Below are 17,282 nucleotides of genomic sequence, written 5' to 3'. Positions count from 1 at the left end.
GTTAGTCTTCTTTTTTTAGTCCGATCAACTGTGCTTGGGAATAATTTGTAGGAGAAATAATAGGGCATAATTCCTGCGATATGTGTTCTACGATTATACACATTTGGTGGGATATTTTCTTATTAACTGGAAATGATTCACAATTTCTAGATGTGTTGTAAATATGAAACGACCTATGTCGATTTGTAAAATTTGTTAGAAAAATTAGTGCACATTTCTAAGTTTCCATAAAAAATATTTTTCTCATCGTGTTGGATTAAATTTGTGAAAATAGTAAATCCCTGAATTGCTGTTTTACCACCACACCTGAGTGTGGTGACTGTTATACAAGGTGTCTCACCCGATTTTGACATCTGAATTTTTTCGCTATTGTTACTCGTAACAAAAAATGTTTCAGCGGAGGCTTGAATGGTATCGAGTGGAGCATATTCCGACGTTATTAGTTTTTTCGTGAATAGACGCGTAAAGGTCATATAAAGGTCAACTTTGTTTTTTTTAATGGAATGAGGTATTTTTTAATACATCAATCGATGCAGCTGGACATTCGTTATAAGAAAGTACTAACCGATGTATGTCGAAAAGTTAGTAGTTCAGGAGATATTTCAATTTAAATAATTCTAAAATACCATTATTGTCGTACTTTAGTACCATTCGACATAATACGACAGTAATGGTGTTTCAGAATTATTTAAATTGAAATATCTCCTGAACTACTAACTTTTCGACATACATAGGTTAGTACTTTTTTATAACGAAAGCCAGCTGCATCGATTGGTATATTAAAAAATACCTCATTCCATTTAAAAAAACAAAGTTGACCTTTATATGAGCTTTACGCATCCACTCACGAAATAACTAATAACATCGGAATATGTTCCACTCCATACCATTCAAGCCTCCGCTGAAACATTTTTTGCTACGAGTAACAATAGCGAGAAAATTAAGATGTCAAAATCAGGTGAGACACCCTGTATAGCTAATCATTTTTTATTAGTGATTTTAATAGATCAAGAGAGATGATATTTATTAAATGGTATATTAAGTTTCTATTTTATTGCGTTTCATAAACTCTTTTAATAACGAAGAACAGTTTTTTATTGCTACAGTTGTTGTTTTGATTAGGTATACTTTGCAATGAATTGAAAATATCTTATTCGAATTACAGACTGGATTACTTTTTGGTAAAAATGTGAAAAATGAGAGGAAGTAGGTACGTGTATTATAAATCGTTTTATTGTAAGAAAAAACATTTTCAAATGTTGGACATTTGTCATTATACAGTTTTGATAATTTCGTTAAAAGTCGTGCATTTAATTCTTATAAGACTTGCATTGTACCAAATAATTACATGGTCCTTTATTCGCAATCGTGATAAACTTTATTTGAAATATTTCAGGTTGGCACACTATAATTCATACTATCAACACGTTTGCATACTTTACTAAATTCAGTCTACAGTCCGTGTGCACATATTTTTGTGTTTTATTAAATTTTGTTAATCAATTACAGTATTTTATGAATGTATTATGAGAGTAAAATGTAAAAAATTGTATTTTATTATGACATTCAAAACCTGGAAGAGTTGTCAATTTTTTAAATAGTTTTAAATTACGCGATCTTAGAGGAAGTTTTTGTAAAAGGATATAAGGGACCATTATATCATATATTTGTGTCCCTGTACACGTTTCTGAGTTTATTGAGCAAGCAGTTTCTTTTCCCAAATTTTTGTATTCATTTTCAGTGCCGCTAATTAGTGAAATGTTCTTCAGGAGTTTCGTCGTGCACACGGAATAAATATTAATTTTGCATTTTAGGCATCATTTTCCCCCGAAAGATGCAAATTTTATAGTTCATTTATGGAACTGTGATTACAAGCGAAATTTTTAACGGCTACAGTTACGGGCGATTATGCGTCGTAAATGTACAGAATGTAAAGACCCGTTATTAACATTAATTCGATTCGCGCCGGATTGCCATTTTTGTACAACGTAAACACAGGGCCACTCATTGATGTTCCTCAAATTTACGATAAAATGTTCGTCTCGGGGGATAACTGTGCATTTTGTAAATAAAGACAAACTGCTTCTACGTCGACTACGTAGACTGGTTTTTGCGGTAGTGGCTCACGAAAGCATTCCAAAGCGTATGCTTGAACTTTTTAACAAATTAAATACATATGTTAAATCTAATTCATTAAAATAAAATTGCAAACAGATTCAGAGAAAAGTGTCAGAAATGTATTGTATATTACTTTAGATTTTAAGTTAGTTTTACTCTTTCTTTTCCTTCTTTATTTCCTTCATTATATTATTTATGTCCACTTGTGTAAGTGTTCATATTTTTGAAAATATGTCCATGAAGAGGACAGATAAAGCTATATCCTTATTTTTTTCAAATTTTTAAATAGTTCCTTGGTATGAAAACAGGGCATTTATACAAGGGCATTTATACAGGCAACATACAAGTGTTTTTAATCGAGAATTATGATATTATATATGGACTTACTCTATGGAGTGCTCCGAAAAGTCAAAAGATATATCGACACATCGAAAAAAAATCCAATCTTCGCATCATTCAGGCGACAAATACAGCGATGGTGAAGGCTGGGTCCAAACGGAGCCAGCATTCGCCACCCGAGGGTTAATTTTCTACTTATAATGTAGCAATTCCCTACACAGCCGATTATAAATATTATTAGAACACCTGGTCTGTATGAAGAAAATGTGATGTTTCGTGAAACTTACAAATTTCGGCCACGTTTATTGCTTCATAGTATCATAAACGTTACCCATCGAGCTTTAATATCCCTCAAACCATATTTATTTCAGACTTTCGGCAATTTCGGTAATGCCTTGTAACATTTACTACCTATTCGATAACGATCCTAATACTTGTTGCAGGAATGTTTACGGAATCAATTATTTGACAGAGAACCTTGTAAAAACAATTAATTAGAATAAACATGGTTAATTGAACCAGACATCACTGTCTCGTTAAAACAGAAGAACTTTAAGAGTTCTAACGAACTCGCATACCGTCGTGAATCAGGTGAACCGACCCGTGTAGATCTTTCGTTCCCCCAGTTTTTCACCAGCGTCATCGGTGTTCTTTCACCAACTTCATTACCGCATTGAATTAATGCTCAGAAAGACGCCGGCCGAAGATCGGTATTTCTGATTCGTTCGCACGATGAATAATCGGGCATTAAATCGAATGGATTCTCTTCCTACTTGTCGAGAGCCACGAAAGCGGCCGTTTAATCGACTTCGGGTTAAACGCGGCGACCAGGTAGCAACAGCTGTGAAAGCAAAAAGGATTCCGAAGAGGCGAGGTGTAACTTCTTCATGCCGCTAATGGCTGTTTATTTTCATGCCGCGATACGTTTTAATCCGCGGCGAAACGCTCGATAATATTGACAGGTTATGTCCATCAAGTTCCAATACACATAGATAAATATTGTTAGGACTCCGTGGTTCTTCATTAGGGTAGACCGAGGCGAATCGGATCATTTCCTGTTTGATAGTAAAAAAATAATAGTCTAAGTTTAGAAAGCTAATTGTTTATTATAAATTCGTAATTGATACACATTTAACTTGAACATTAATAATAATCAAGTTTTTAAAACTTAAATATCTTTCTTTTGCAAACAAAAAACGAAAAAGTGTGAAATACATAAAAATCGGATAATCCAGAAATCTCTGGAAAAAACTCAAACTTTCATAAAAAAGATCTTTAAATTGACTTGAAAAAATATAATTTAATGATAATTAGGTCAACTGACACTACTTGGCACATAGATCGCAAGTATAGTGTAACACCACCTCTATCGGTACAGAGTGTATGAAAATTATATGTCACGACCACTAAACCGGGATTCTACACCACTGGATCAATCATTGAAAATCAAGGTCAAAGGGTCAACAATTTTTTTTTCTATTGCATCGTGTAGAACTCAATGCAAGGAACAAAAGTTTCAACGTTTTCCGATTTAAGAGAAAATGAGGTCAAGTCTTGTAACTACTTTAGAATGAGTGTGAAATCGTTTGATGAACTATGTATAAAAATGAATAAAAACGTTTTTCAAATATTGTAATAGAAGGTTAATGAACTGATAATAAATGACGGAACTAATAGTAATTAACAAAAAAGGTATCAAGATATATAAAAGAGGAATGGAAAGAAAAAATAAAGAGGTAAAATACTAAACTTAAACACTTTTTCAATTTTTTTTTTATAAAATTTAAAACTTCTATTTTAAATTGTATTTTCTGATCTATATTAAAAGTCTTTATCATTGGAAGTAGTAGTTGTAAAAATAATAAATTATCATTCGGTTTTTGTGATGTTCTTGGTGGTGTCATAAATTTAATCATCATACTTTCTAAAAGTTGTTTAATGAATTAATTAATCAATTATACGTGGCCTATGGGCTCATTCAGAGTGTAGTGGGTGGGACTTAGGTGTTCATTTGAGAAAAACACTCTAATTTATTTTATTATTATGATCCCAGCTGTCGTTATGAAAAGAAAAATTGACTTCCACGTAAAAAATTGAAGATAACCTTCAAATTTCGAAGATTGCAAATATTAAGAAAAAAATAAAATAATTCGTTATGTGGTCCCGTTCGAACTATACAAGATTTCATGTCTAGCAATTCCCATCCGAGTTATTAATTTGGGACTTATCGCAATGTGTGTCACTACACTTGTGTCACTTCGAATAATTGAAGTCCAAATATCTTCTAAACTAATGATTTCTTTTATACGAACCAGTCAGACTTTTTTGTGCAGAATTACGAACTGCACCGACTGACGTAGTAAAAGACATATGATTCCGTATAAAAAAATAAACTTGACGTTCATATGTCCTCTACGTGTCTATTCAACTTTTATCTCAATCGTTTTTTACTAAAATCATTACCTACACAGTAATCGAAGCGATTCCAGTTACGTGCTCCACTCTATAGATACATATATCGTTTGAAAGGACCGATTGATTTATCTTTAAAAGAGATTCTCTAATATACGAATCGTTTTAACAATGTTCTCACGGTGCATCAAACTTCGTTAGAAAACTATTGGTTTCCGTCAACTGAGAATGACATACCTACAAGATCTCAGGAATATTCTTTGATGTTCTCCGATTAGCCGAACTGTTTTTATTCAGAGAACCAGTTGACTTCTGCAAGACGTCTCCCGTATCTCGAATTAATTATCGGAAACATCAGCCGCCCAATTTGGACGTCGTCGAATTCACATCTTCGGCGGCGAACTACGAAAAACTTTCACCTCGCCAGATTGAGCGGTAAAGCCGATTAAGTTTACGTAATATCGTGTACGCGGCGGAATGGTGGGACCTAGTTGCACGAGACCAATTAATCACGGGCCTTTTTTTTTTAAATTGACGTAACACGCGTGCGGTACAATCTGCCAGCAGTAATCCGTCTGCCTTACGTAAAGCCTAGGGGTCTATTACGTTCCGAGTAATTCAAGTAGCGGGTGGGGTCCAGCTGTCTACACGAAGTTCATTAAGTTTTTACACGGTCCTCTGATCGTTTCGACTATTAAGGTTTTCCCAGAGCATGAGATTGATTTACATTTTCTCGGTTGTCGAACCGGTTCTGCGTTGCTAATTTGTCGCTAGATCGTTCGACTTCGGTAAGCATATTGAGGAACGTGCTTTACCGCTATTTTTGAGACGAATGAGTATTCAAGAGATGTTGGGAAAATATTACAATATGAGTCGGTAAAAAAACGTCATTAGACAACGAGAAAAGGTTCACAAGGTTTGTAGGTACACTATCGAGCAAACTCGACTTTCGTTAGGGGAGAAAATAATTTTTTTCCTGGTTCTTCATAAAATAACGGATCCAGTTAAATGATTAATAATATTTTTCCCCAAAATTTTAAGCAATTAGTTCAAAATTTCTTCTGTTAAAAAATTAGTGACGGAATAGATAGAAAAATCTAATATAAATTTAAATAAAATCATGACATTAGTGACTATAAATAAAAGCGTGGAGCGCCCACGAAAATTACGTCAATATAGTTTAGCGTTAAATTTTTGGGGAAAAATATTATTAATCATTTAACTGGATTCGGTATTTTATGGAGAACCAGGAAAAAAATTATTTTCTCCTTTTTAGTGCATTTTAATGTAAGCGTGGTTTTTAAAAGGTTTTTTTTATATATTTTATTTTCTACTTTCTACTCTTTACATATCTTGTAATCGATTTTCCTTGTATTTTTGTCTTGCCTTTTCCAGTCGTCTTTTCCGTTGCGTAGCAGTTTCAGTCTTTGTCTTTCGTCCGTCAGTAAGTTTGCTTGTTTGTTTTTTGTTTACTTTCATTTTTGATCCCACGAGTATGACGGCAAATATTGTCATCGGAAGCAAGTGTGTATACAAAATTTCAGCATGATTGGACTATGGGAAGTGGTTTAAAATTCGATTACAAGATTTGACGCATACAATAACGACAACAAAATAATAGTTCTTCTTTCATCATTTGACAAACAATTATTTAATCTAATTAACTGTTTAAAGCTCGGAATGATGTCCTTAGATACTGTTGCTTTTCACTATGTATTATTCGAATAAAATTCTGCCCAATTCTGGTTTTCGAATATAAATTGTAATATATCGGATCAATTTAAAACTTTTACAACGACGCGACTGCCTTAAGATACGTTTCTACGACGTTCCACCAACAAAGTATTCCGACGCATTTCCGATACAATTCGAGGCAAATCGAGGACAGCGTACTATTAATAATACGGTTCCAATTGAAAACAGTTACAAATCTTCAATAAAGTGTATGGAAATGGATTATTGCTTTACCAGCTACGCCTGCCCGTATTTTGTATGTAAAATGACCAAAAGGGAATGTCCTTAATGATATCTTATCGTTCTCCGTTTACTGTGTAGTTTTTTTTTTTATTTCACGATCCTGCGCATGGCAGAAATTGCTTGTACCATCGTCCCTCGAGCGACATTCTTCCAGTCAACAGGCGGTGTTTAAGCATACACTGTCCTTTGAGCACGAATAGTACGCGATACCAATTATTAGCAATATGTATCGTAGTAGTACCCGCATGCGGTCAATTAATGCCTTTTCCTATATATATATTCCCTTTTTCGAATAACAAGATTCCTGGATTGCTCGAAAGATTAATCCAACCGATGGTGGTTCTTGCATCTTGTACTTGCGGTAATTATACCATTCACAATTACGAATATTTTTCATCGATTTGTAGATACATACATATATGATAATTAACTCAGCTTACACTTCAGTCTCCAGCTGTTTAATTCTCTTATATTCGGTGACAATTTATCCAGCGATTCTCTTTGCGGCACTGAAACGACTAATTTACGTTCAGTCTGAAATTAATATTGTCAGTATTATCTACCATCAATTTTAATTGTGTATGTGTAACATGTTTTCTGTCTTTTGATAACGAAGAAGACACTATGATGCTGTGGATATAGCATTTAGTGAAATACATATTTATGTATAATTAAAGATGAAAGGTAATCAGAGGACACGTCGCGGATTTCAAGGACCTTGAGATATGATCTCAAGGACAACAGTCTGATCATTTTTTTCCTATGCATGTAACCACCGTTTGGCCTTGGTTTCACAGATGTTGGCAAAAACATTTTCAATACGACATATCGTATTTTGCAGGCCGTGTTCGAGTGAAGCATGGACTACTTAAACTGCTTAATCCGGTCGCCGTAAGGATGTTTGCACACGATAGGGTAGATGTCCCCATTACTGCCACCTTAAGATAGTAGCATAATTTAATTTTATCATTTTATGTGTTGTTTAACCTAGAAATCGTCTCCGTTTGGAACATACTAGTATTTAACATCTCCTTCATGAAAAAAAATAGTTCTATACATTAAATATGAAGAATTGATTGATAATTACTTAAAATCTGTGAACAATGTCAGTGCCCCTATAACTGTCACCTCAAATATTAAAGTATTATAATTCTTACATACTTTAACAATTAATTTTGTACAATAGATACAGATTAAATAGTAAAATTACGGCTCTTTCTTTAGTATGATTTCGCCATCACTTCCTATTTACGTAGTCATGTTCTTCACGCTCACATAGCACTTTCATATTTTAACATTTATTTTGTAAATACCAGGTACATACAAATACGTGTATTTCTTTGATTTCTACCTAAATCAGAGTCCCAATTTATTAATAAAATTTTCTGTACACAATTCTTTATACGTTACGTTCTTATTAAGTAAAATAAATAAAATGGCAGTATTAGGGACACAGATGGTAATCCTGACATTTACCCTGTGTATTTTTCTGCCCACCTATCCACTCAAACACACATCCTATTATTCATTCTATGATGAATAAACTTGATATCAGTTTTACCATGGTAACCTATTGCAGCCCATACCACCTCTGCCCGTTTGCTTCTTCCGTTGTACACGTTTTTCTTTCCTTAAATCATCAAATAAGCGAATTAAAACATCGAAAAAACGTTTTTCATCAGAAAATATTATTTTATTTTCCACTTTATATACTATGCCCTTACGACAAACATAAGTCTGTAAAACACACTAAAAGAAAGATTTCAATATTTAGTCTAGTAAGAATCTCAATAAGAGGACTAAAATACTTTGACGTTTTTACTTTTTGAAATTATTCTTTCCACATTGGTGCACTTTCATAAACATCCGCAAACTAAGTACACGCTGCTCATAAACAACACGTGAAATCAGTAGATTTTTCTTCGTACTGTAAATATACAAAACTACTTCAATTCACACTTGATGCCTCACATACGAAAAGAGCACTAGGTATTTTTTAAATCGATTGTTAAAAATTCAGTGACAGCCCATAATTCAGTATCCACGAATCACATTGTATGTGATCGCATATTCGTCAACCTCACAATTAACTAAACATTCGACAAATTGTCGATTAAATCACTCTGAATGGTAAGTACACCTTAAAATATCAAACACATGGAAGTGATATCGGATGGCAAGCACTAATTAGTAGAGTCAGAATAGGCCACCCTGCATTAACACACTCACATTTACTGAACAATCAGGAACCAGCAATATGTGAACAATGTAAAACACGGATCACCATTAATCACATATTACTGGAATGCATAAAGTACAATCATGCTAGAACAATTTCAAAGTTACCTAAAAATACAACAACTTCCTCACTCAATTCCTACAGATTGCCAAAGTATACCAGAACCTATGACTCATTGTACAATAGTAACCAACGAACAGAAAGAAATATGTATGAGTTCTCTACCCAGACAGTATAATAAATATGCTAATGCCTTGGCTGTTAAAACAACGTTAAAAATGTACATAAAAAAAAATCACTCTGAACTAAATAAACAGCAACACAGTGTAAATAAAACTAAGAAGCGCTAAGGAAAGAAGGAAGTAAAAATCTCTGCGAAGCATCTGTTACGCAAATACGAGCACTCAAGGATTAATCGCATCAACGTCGCGTGAACTCTAGCCGAAATCCCGATGTTCCATCCCCGGTTCACAACGGCATTAACCAGACTGAAAGCTAGAGAGAGGGATGGAGAAAGAGCAACAGAAAGGGATAGGTAGTAAAGAGACGAGATCGGAAAGGCTCGGATCTCCTGAAGCAGGAAAGAAAAAGAAAAAAGGGGGGGCCAAGTAAGGGAAGGAATAAGGGAAAGGGGAGATAGTCGTTGCCGCTGCATGGGCAGGGTGCCGACCGAGATGTGGGCAACAATATGGCCCGTGCTGGGGTACAATAGCCTCGTATTATGTGCACAACAAGCGGCAATAGGGCCACGTTAAGGTTACATTACAGGCCAGGTTGGCTCCTCTGCCGCATAAAGAGGACTCACAGCTCGCTGCATAATGCGATAGGAAAAACGAGGAGAGCGCGCGACGCCTTTATATTCCCATATAAAAGCGAACGGTGTATCTCCGTCCATACGTATGTGTACGTATGCATGCGTCTATACGCCTCTGTGTGGACGTGCATGCAGGTTACGCAGACCGTTGCAAAGCGTGTTGGCTTGCACGTGGTGGGAGCATGAACGGCTTCCAGGCCTGAGAATCTTCCCACGTTTCTCGTAGCACGAGCCAAGGAGTGTTGTGTACAAGCGAAGAATTTCGGAGGCGAAGCTACCCATTCAGCGTCGGGGGAACCACCGTTGTTCCTTGCCCGGGGGTTTCGCGCTGAACGAAGAGGGACCGAACGATCGACAACTGTTTTCGTGCGACGATGAAGAGGGAGATGAGGCACAGTGCGGAAGCGTTTCGTATACCAGCACGTTCCGAATTAGAGTCGCTGAACTGGCTTCTTACACCTTCTCCCGCGATTCCGTGTTCCGAGCTGGCTGCTTCTCCCGATCTTCGCCGAGCGAAAGCCTTGATCTACCGCGCTGCTTCTCTGATAAACATGCTCCGTTGGATCGTACTTTCAAGGACCGCCCTCGTTGGACGCTGCTGAACGCAGCTATCAGGTAATATTTTTCGGTTCTTGACGAGATCGTACGATAATGGTCAATGGAATACACAGTATGTATTTCCGAACGATTTGGGAAATTATTTGGTTTTTACATGTTTTCTCAATTCTACGAAAAAGGCGCTGAATCTGTTGCACTCACATACCCTAACTGTTATAACCATAATTTTATAAATGACGGTATAAGAGTGTAATATCTTTGTGTGAATGATTTTAATGATTAAAATTTTTGTTGATTACGAATAACAAGTATCGATGACGGAAATTTTTTTGGTTATGAATAACCATTATTGGCTACGGAAATTATATTGGTCACGAATAATCCTTATCAGTGACAGAAATTGTTTTTGGTTGCACGTGAGCATTATCGATGACGAGAATATTATTTTGGTTACCGATAACCATTATTGATGATAGGAATTTTTTTTTGGTTACGCGGCAACCACTATTCATGACGAGAGTTTCATTTTGATTATTTTCGACCATTATCAATTTTTATTAACGTTATTTTTACTAACGTATCTATATTTTAACTGAAAATATATAAATTCGATAATTGATTTTGCGTCACTGGTAGATACGTCAATAAAAATAACGTTAATAAAAATTGTCAGTAGTCGAAAGTAACCAAAATAAAACTCTCGTCATGTATATTCGTTACCGTGTAACCAAAACAAAATTCCTGTCTTCAATAATGGTAATCGGTAACCAAAATAAAATTCTTGTCATCGATAATGCTTACATGCATCCAAAAACAATTTCCGTCGGTGATAATGGTTATTCATAAACAATATCATTTTTGTAGCCAATAATGATTATTGGCAACCAAAAAAAATTTCCGTCATCGATAATTGTTATTGGTAACCAACAAACATTTTGATCATCTATAATAGTTGTTCGTAACCAGAATAGTTAAAAATCCGTTTTTTATTCACGTCAGTTTTTGAAAAATTTCTTCGAGGTTTATTAATATCTGATTTCCGTTTAAATAAAAATTACTTTTTGCTCAATGATTTCTTTCCAAAAAATGTTACAAATAACTGATATTTTTGGTCTCTGATTGCACTTGCACTTTATTTTTTTTTTTTTTCAAATCAAAATATGTTGGGTACGCGCTAGGATTGGTCAACGTTACCGCAGATGCTCGGCCGACAGACTCGCGCTCTGATTGGTCGGGGTTTTTCGTTGATATCTCGTTAACAAAGCCTCGGATAACATTTTCGCTAAGGAAAAAGTTGTTTCAAATCATCTCAGGAACCCCTTATTTTCCGGAGTCGAAGCTATTTTGAAACATCCTGTATGTGTATCTTTAGATTACGATGCTCTTAGATTGGAGGAACGTTTACTTTCAATTCCATGTGAACAAACTAGAAAATCTCGAAATTTTTTTATTTGTTTCAACACGAGTCGTGAGACTGTGCGCCAGGGGAAATATCAGTGCCGTTAACGCGATTAATAATAACGCAGCCGGGTGTCCCGATGATAGCGGTTGTAAAGCGCGGACACTGCTTGTTTCGTTCAGCTTAACACGCGCACGATCCCTGTGCCTCGTGCGTATGCGCAGCATCGCATCCGGCTCGGACGACCAATAAGTGCAATTATCCTGCCGTTCTCCACCAACGTATACTCATGCTAATGTTTCGTTTTCGACATCGAAGACATTACACCGACCAATCAGGACAAAATCACGTTTATCCGGATGCAAATATCGTACATTTTTGACGAACATTTCTCGATCGAAATTACATCCTGTACCTACAGCACGGATTATCACCGATTATTTTGAATCGAAATGTTTCGTTCCATATGTTATTTTGTACCGGCTTCATTCGTATTTGTTCTTGGTTGTAAATTACACTGATTCGCGGATTTGTGTGAAATGTTGTGGGTTTAGTTTTACATGTAGAGTAATTCACGACAAGAATAACGGTACTTTTTATACGTTTCTAATTGCCATTTACGGTCGTGAGAACTAACCTCAAAGTCAAAACGGTACTCCTACTTTTTCGCGTATAACTTGTAAAGTACAAGAGATAGCAAAATATGTTTTAAACAGACGTTTAATGGTACAATAAGCGTTATAAACTTGCGTTAACAAAATTCTGAGAAAAGTTCTTTTTCTTAAAAAGAAGATTAACGAAATTAAAAGTTCTTTGGAATAAAAAAGGAACGTCAGTTAAAGTTCATTTCAGAAATTAATGTAGGATTTGTCAGTGTTCTGATTACTCATGTGATTCCTATGTCGATTCCCTGAAATTCTAACGCGTTTAAAATTATCCAAATTGGATACAAAAACGTAAGTTATTCATAAAATTTTGCATTACCAAATATAAATTCTGATTAGTCACAGACCACCTATATTTTGAGTCACACCCAAAAATGTAATTCACTCAACGTGAACAAAATTCGAGGAAAGACAATCCTTGGAAAACTGTAATTACAAAATTAACAAACTTTCATTTCTCTTTAAATCTGTTTTATTTTTACTCTTTACCTCGAGCAGTATCAAATATACTTTTTATGACATCGGGCGTTTATGCATTTATAATATAAAAATTTTTTGTAATATTTTCATTTTATTTCTCTGCATTATTGGCAATTTATTTCAAATTCGATTTTCGCTCAACCGATCGCTATTTAAACGGAAATGGATCATTCTGTTGATAAGAAAACAATTATTGAAAATAGAAAAAGTTTTAAAAATAATATCATAGATTAGGATCTACGATGAATCACTGTTCCCCAATTAACGGTGGCGTATCATTGTATTGCCTCTGATAACAAAACTGCATAGCTAAAATTATATCTACAATTCGAATACTGAACGCGATGTTCATCGATGCATGCGTATTAATAATAAATAGATGACACATCAGTATTCGGCTGACGAAATTATTTCAGCGTAACTGAGAAGTCCGGCACAATGCCAAAACGAACGCGAAAATATATTGTGGTGGCTCCGGCACAATAGTATCGAAGACGCCCTGTGTCATAGATAATAGAGAACAAGATAGCGAGTTCTGACAGTACGTCCTGTGTCTCATTATTCATTCAATGGTGCATTATAAAATCGAGGGACTGTGATATGTGTATGTTTTTCGATGCTTGCGAAAAATAATCATATACTCCAAAGTGCATTTGTGTCGCGTGTTTTCGATGCCAATAATGTCGTTTCCTGCATAAAATACATAAAAGGTAATTATGTCTGTTTAAATAACAGTTCACTAATTATTACTATCATTTTGTTAATACTGTTGACGACTAATAATGGAGAGACTATGGGGACGTAGATTTCTTGATGTTATATTTTCGAAATGTTTAAAGCCTTAGAGCAGTGGTTCCCAACCTTTTTTTATTTACGCACCACTTAGAAGCCAATTTCCCTATATTGCACCTCCTATTATTAAAAAAAAAGGTTGTAATTTATATAGCTGATGTTATTTCTATTCTTTTCGCGTACCCCTAAATCACCACTGTACACGTACCTCAGGTTGAGAACCGCTGCCTTGGAGTATTAGCCTACAAATGTTACTCCAAAATTTTAAGCTAATATTTCATGAATTATCGCTGTTATATTTGATAGTGTAAGCACGTGATAAATGATAGATAGCAACTCGTAGACGTACAAATATTTTCCCAAAATTTGAAATTGAAATTTCAAGAATTATCGATTGACAGCAACTTGCAGTGTAGCTGGTGGTATCGCGAATCAGCTTCCGTTCTAAATTACCTACTTCTTAGTATCTGTTATTTTTAATTATAAAAATTAATTGTTACAAAGGTTATATAGTTTCTCATAACGAAAATTTTTTTTATGAAAAAAACTAAAAAATTTAAAAGTTATCAACACGACATTACATATTATTTGAAAATTTAACCTTCCTTAATATTAGCGGGATCAGAATTGCTCGTAGACATGAATATCTGTCGATAATAAGGAGGCAGAATAAGAACAAATGGCGGAATCGCAATTTCTTGACACATCAGAGGAAGGTAGATTTGATTTAGAAGAAAAAAGAGCTGGTCAAAAATAGTTGTTTGAAAAGAAAGAAGAATCACATTATACGCCTGCCATGGGAAGACAGATTTTTATCCATTACAAATATCTATAGAATTTTTCCAGCTGATTTTAAGAATGTTTCAGAAGCTATTCAATTCCTGCGGTACAAATTTTACATTTATAATTCACATTTTACCCTCCTTTTGCACGGAGTGAGATAAATAAATTGTAGACGTTTCAAAAATTGTATTTTTATTAAAAAATAAACTGATAGTAATAAAGGAAATAGGAGAATTAACCTCAATGCAAGACCTAAAAAGTGGATTGATTTTTAGCTTGGCATGCGTCCAATAGCAAAATATTTCATTCTGAACTATCGCTCATAATAAATAACACATTTTATGTATTTATAATTATTGCAATATTATGAAGCACAGTTAAGTGAAAACTTTAATACAGTTCTAATGCTCTGCTTACTTTATTTTTAACACAATGAATTCCTTGATACAAAGAAGAAATTTTTATTTCATTTCTGTAGCGGTAAATTCCTGAGAAATATTTCACGAAGAAGAACGACATATTTCAGGATCAACTCAGTTTTATTTTCTTTTACTCTATTAAAAAAAATTGAACATCTTCCGTCTCTATGCTTACTTACAGTAATCAATTCACTTAAAATATACTGAATTTTGTAACAAATAAAAACAGTTTATTAAACTTTGAATTTAATGAAATTTAATTGAACTTTGAAGTCTAATGTATGGATATTGTAAATAAAGTTGAATACGTTTAGCACACTTAAAAACGTGTTTATAGTACATTGGTGAACCGAAATTCCCGAGCAAAGTTTGATTTTTAAAAGTGTAAACATTTCGAATGTCTTTTCTGTGCAATTTTTGAGAATCGAAGTAATTCGACAAAGTAATATCAAGAAATCATTTTAATAGCTTTACACAATGTGAAATATCATTTTTCACGTTTTTTGTAACAAACACGTACAAAAATTGCAAACGAACTTGCACAAATTGTCTACCTGTGTCAGTATTATTTCGCACATTTTTTTTATTACATTTCATATTTTTAGCGACGAATCTATCGTTTTTATTGTCCACATATAACAGTAACTTAAAAAACAAAAATGAAGCAAGAACATACGTCCTAAATATTCAGTATTATGAGGATCTTTTATTTTGAGTCACTAGTGACTGCAAAATTGAGTAAGAAGTGGATAAAGTTGTGCTCTCCCAATGAAGATTTGTAAGTGTAAGTTATATTTGAAATTTCAGTCGTTGTACTTCACTGTAACAGCACCAGTGGTGTCGCAAAGGTTAAAATTTCGACACTTTTTATTTTATTCAATACTGACGCATTCAATAAATTACATCGCCCACAATTCTTCCACTTAATTCAGTCGCAGTATTTACGTGTCACTTATGGAGACAGAAACAGAAAACAGAAAACAGGACAATTATATCGAACACGATTCACTAGCCATCTTCGACCACAATTATAATGCCATTTAAATAAATCCAACATTGTTATAACTCGATTGCGGATTTTTATGCAGAATAACGTTTTCTAAAGTAATTTATGAAGACAGAAGAAAATGTAGAAACATATTTTTAAGTATCTTATTGAGTTCAGAATAAAATAAAAAACTCGTTGGATCCAATGAAAGTTTTGTCTTTTATTGTATTTCACAGAGCCCTAGAAGCTATACATGCATAAAATCCGCAGTCTAGTTATAACTTATTCACAGGACGAATATGCTCCTGTTCCCTCTACGGTCTTCCAATGAACTACAGCTGGTGGATCCATGTACAGTGGGGGACAAAAGTATTCGTACACCTTCTAAAACGGAATAACTTTTTTAAAATTGGTCTTAATGACTTGAGTTCTTTTATGATGTTAGAGACATGAGTTTACTACATGATGTGTAAAAAAAAATTCAAAAAGTTGCAATTGGTCGGAATCGCGAAGAAAATAGTAAAGGTCGTTTTTTACAACTTTTTAATCTGAGACTATAATGAAAATTGAATAAATACATATCAAAGATTTATGTTAGTTATATACATACTGAAACTTCCATTGAAATCGGTTGATACAGAAACGAGCGACAGGTATCAAAAGATGTAATAATTGTTAGATTTGCTACAGTTGTAGGTCGAAAGTCGAGAAAAACTGTGATTTTCAACATTTTTAATCGTTTGTATCTCGTAGCAACGTTAACCGATTTTGATGAAATTGTCAACATGTATATAACTAACACAAATCGTCGAAATACATTTATTAAACTTTCATTACAGTCTCAAAGAAAAAAGTTGTAAAAAAGCAACCTTTACTATTTTCTTCGCGATTCGGACCAATTGCAACTTTTTCAAATTGTTTTTTTTACACATTCCTTAGTAAACTAATGTTCCTAACTTCGCAAAAGAACTCAAGTCATTCGGACCAATTTGAAAAAAGTTGTTGCGTTTTAAAAGGTGTACGAATACTTTTGTCTCCCACTGTAGAAAAAAAAGGGGGAATTCTGTGTCCGATCCTATCAGAAGGAGTTCTTGCTTAAAGAGACATTACGCCGTTTCGGTGTGGGGCTGTTAACAATTCCAAGATTTCACGACAACACGCTACTCCTAGCGACGATCGTAGAGGGAGTCGTAAAGCCAAGCCAATTGGCAGTTAAGGCGTCGGTATACCGAAAGGAGCGAATTCTTTAACGAACGCGACACATCGTTCGCCGATCTCCGGCCGCAGGGATCACCTTAG

At 34.5% G+C, this 17,282-nt stretch overlaps 1 protein-coding gene across 2 annotated transcripts in view; it reads left to right on the top strand.

The window, feature by feature from the left end:
* The window catches only part of LOC107192650 (tubulin polyglutamylase TTLL4-like), a 208,900-nt gene that overhangs the window by 170,018 nt on the left and 21,600 nt on the right, over positions 1–17,282 (top strand). The window contains exon 1 of one of the 2 annotated variants that reach the window (XM_015581965.1): positions 13,684–13,711. The exons of the other annotated variant lie outside the window; for it this stretch is intronic. The gene's annotated coding sequence lies outside the window, so the exon portion shown is untranslated. Of the gene's footprint in view, positions 1–13,683; positions 13,712–17,282 lie in introns of those variants that run through there. 2 annotated transcript variants of the gene reach the window in all.

This window comes from Dufourea novaeangliae, unplaced genomic scaffold (assembly GCF_001272555.1).
Source record: "Dufourea novaeangliae isolate 0120121106 unplaced genomic scaffold, ASM127255v1 scaffold396, whole genome shotgun sequence".
In the NCBI taxonomy this organism is placed as follows: Eukaryota; Metazoa; Arthropoda; class Insecta; order Hymenoptera; family Halictidae; genus Dufourea; species Dufourea novaeangliae.
The sequence above is the reverse complement of the archived record's forward strand: the minus strand, read 5'-3'. Positions and strand labels throughout refer to the sequence as shown.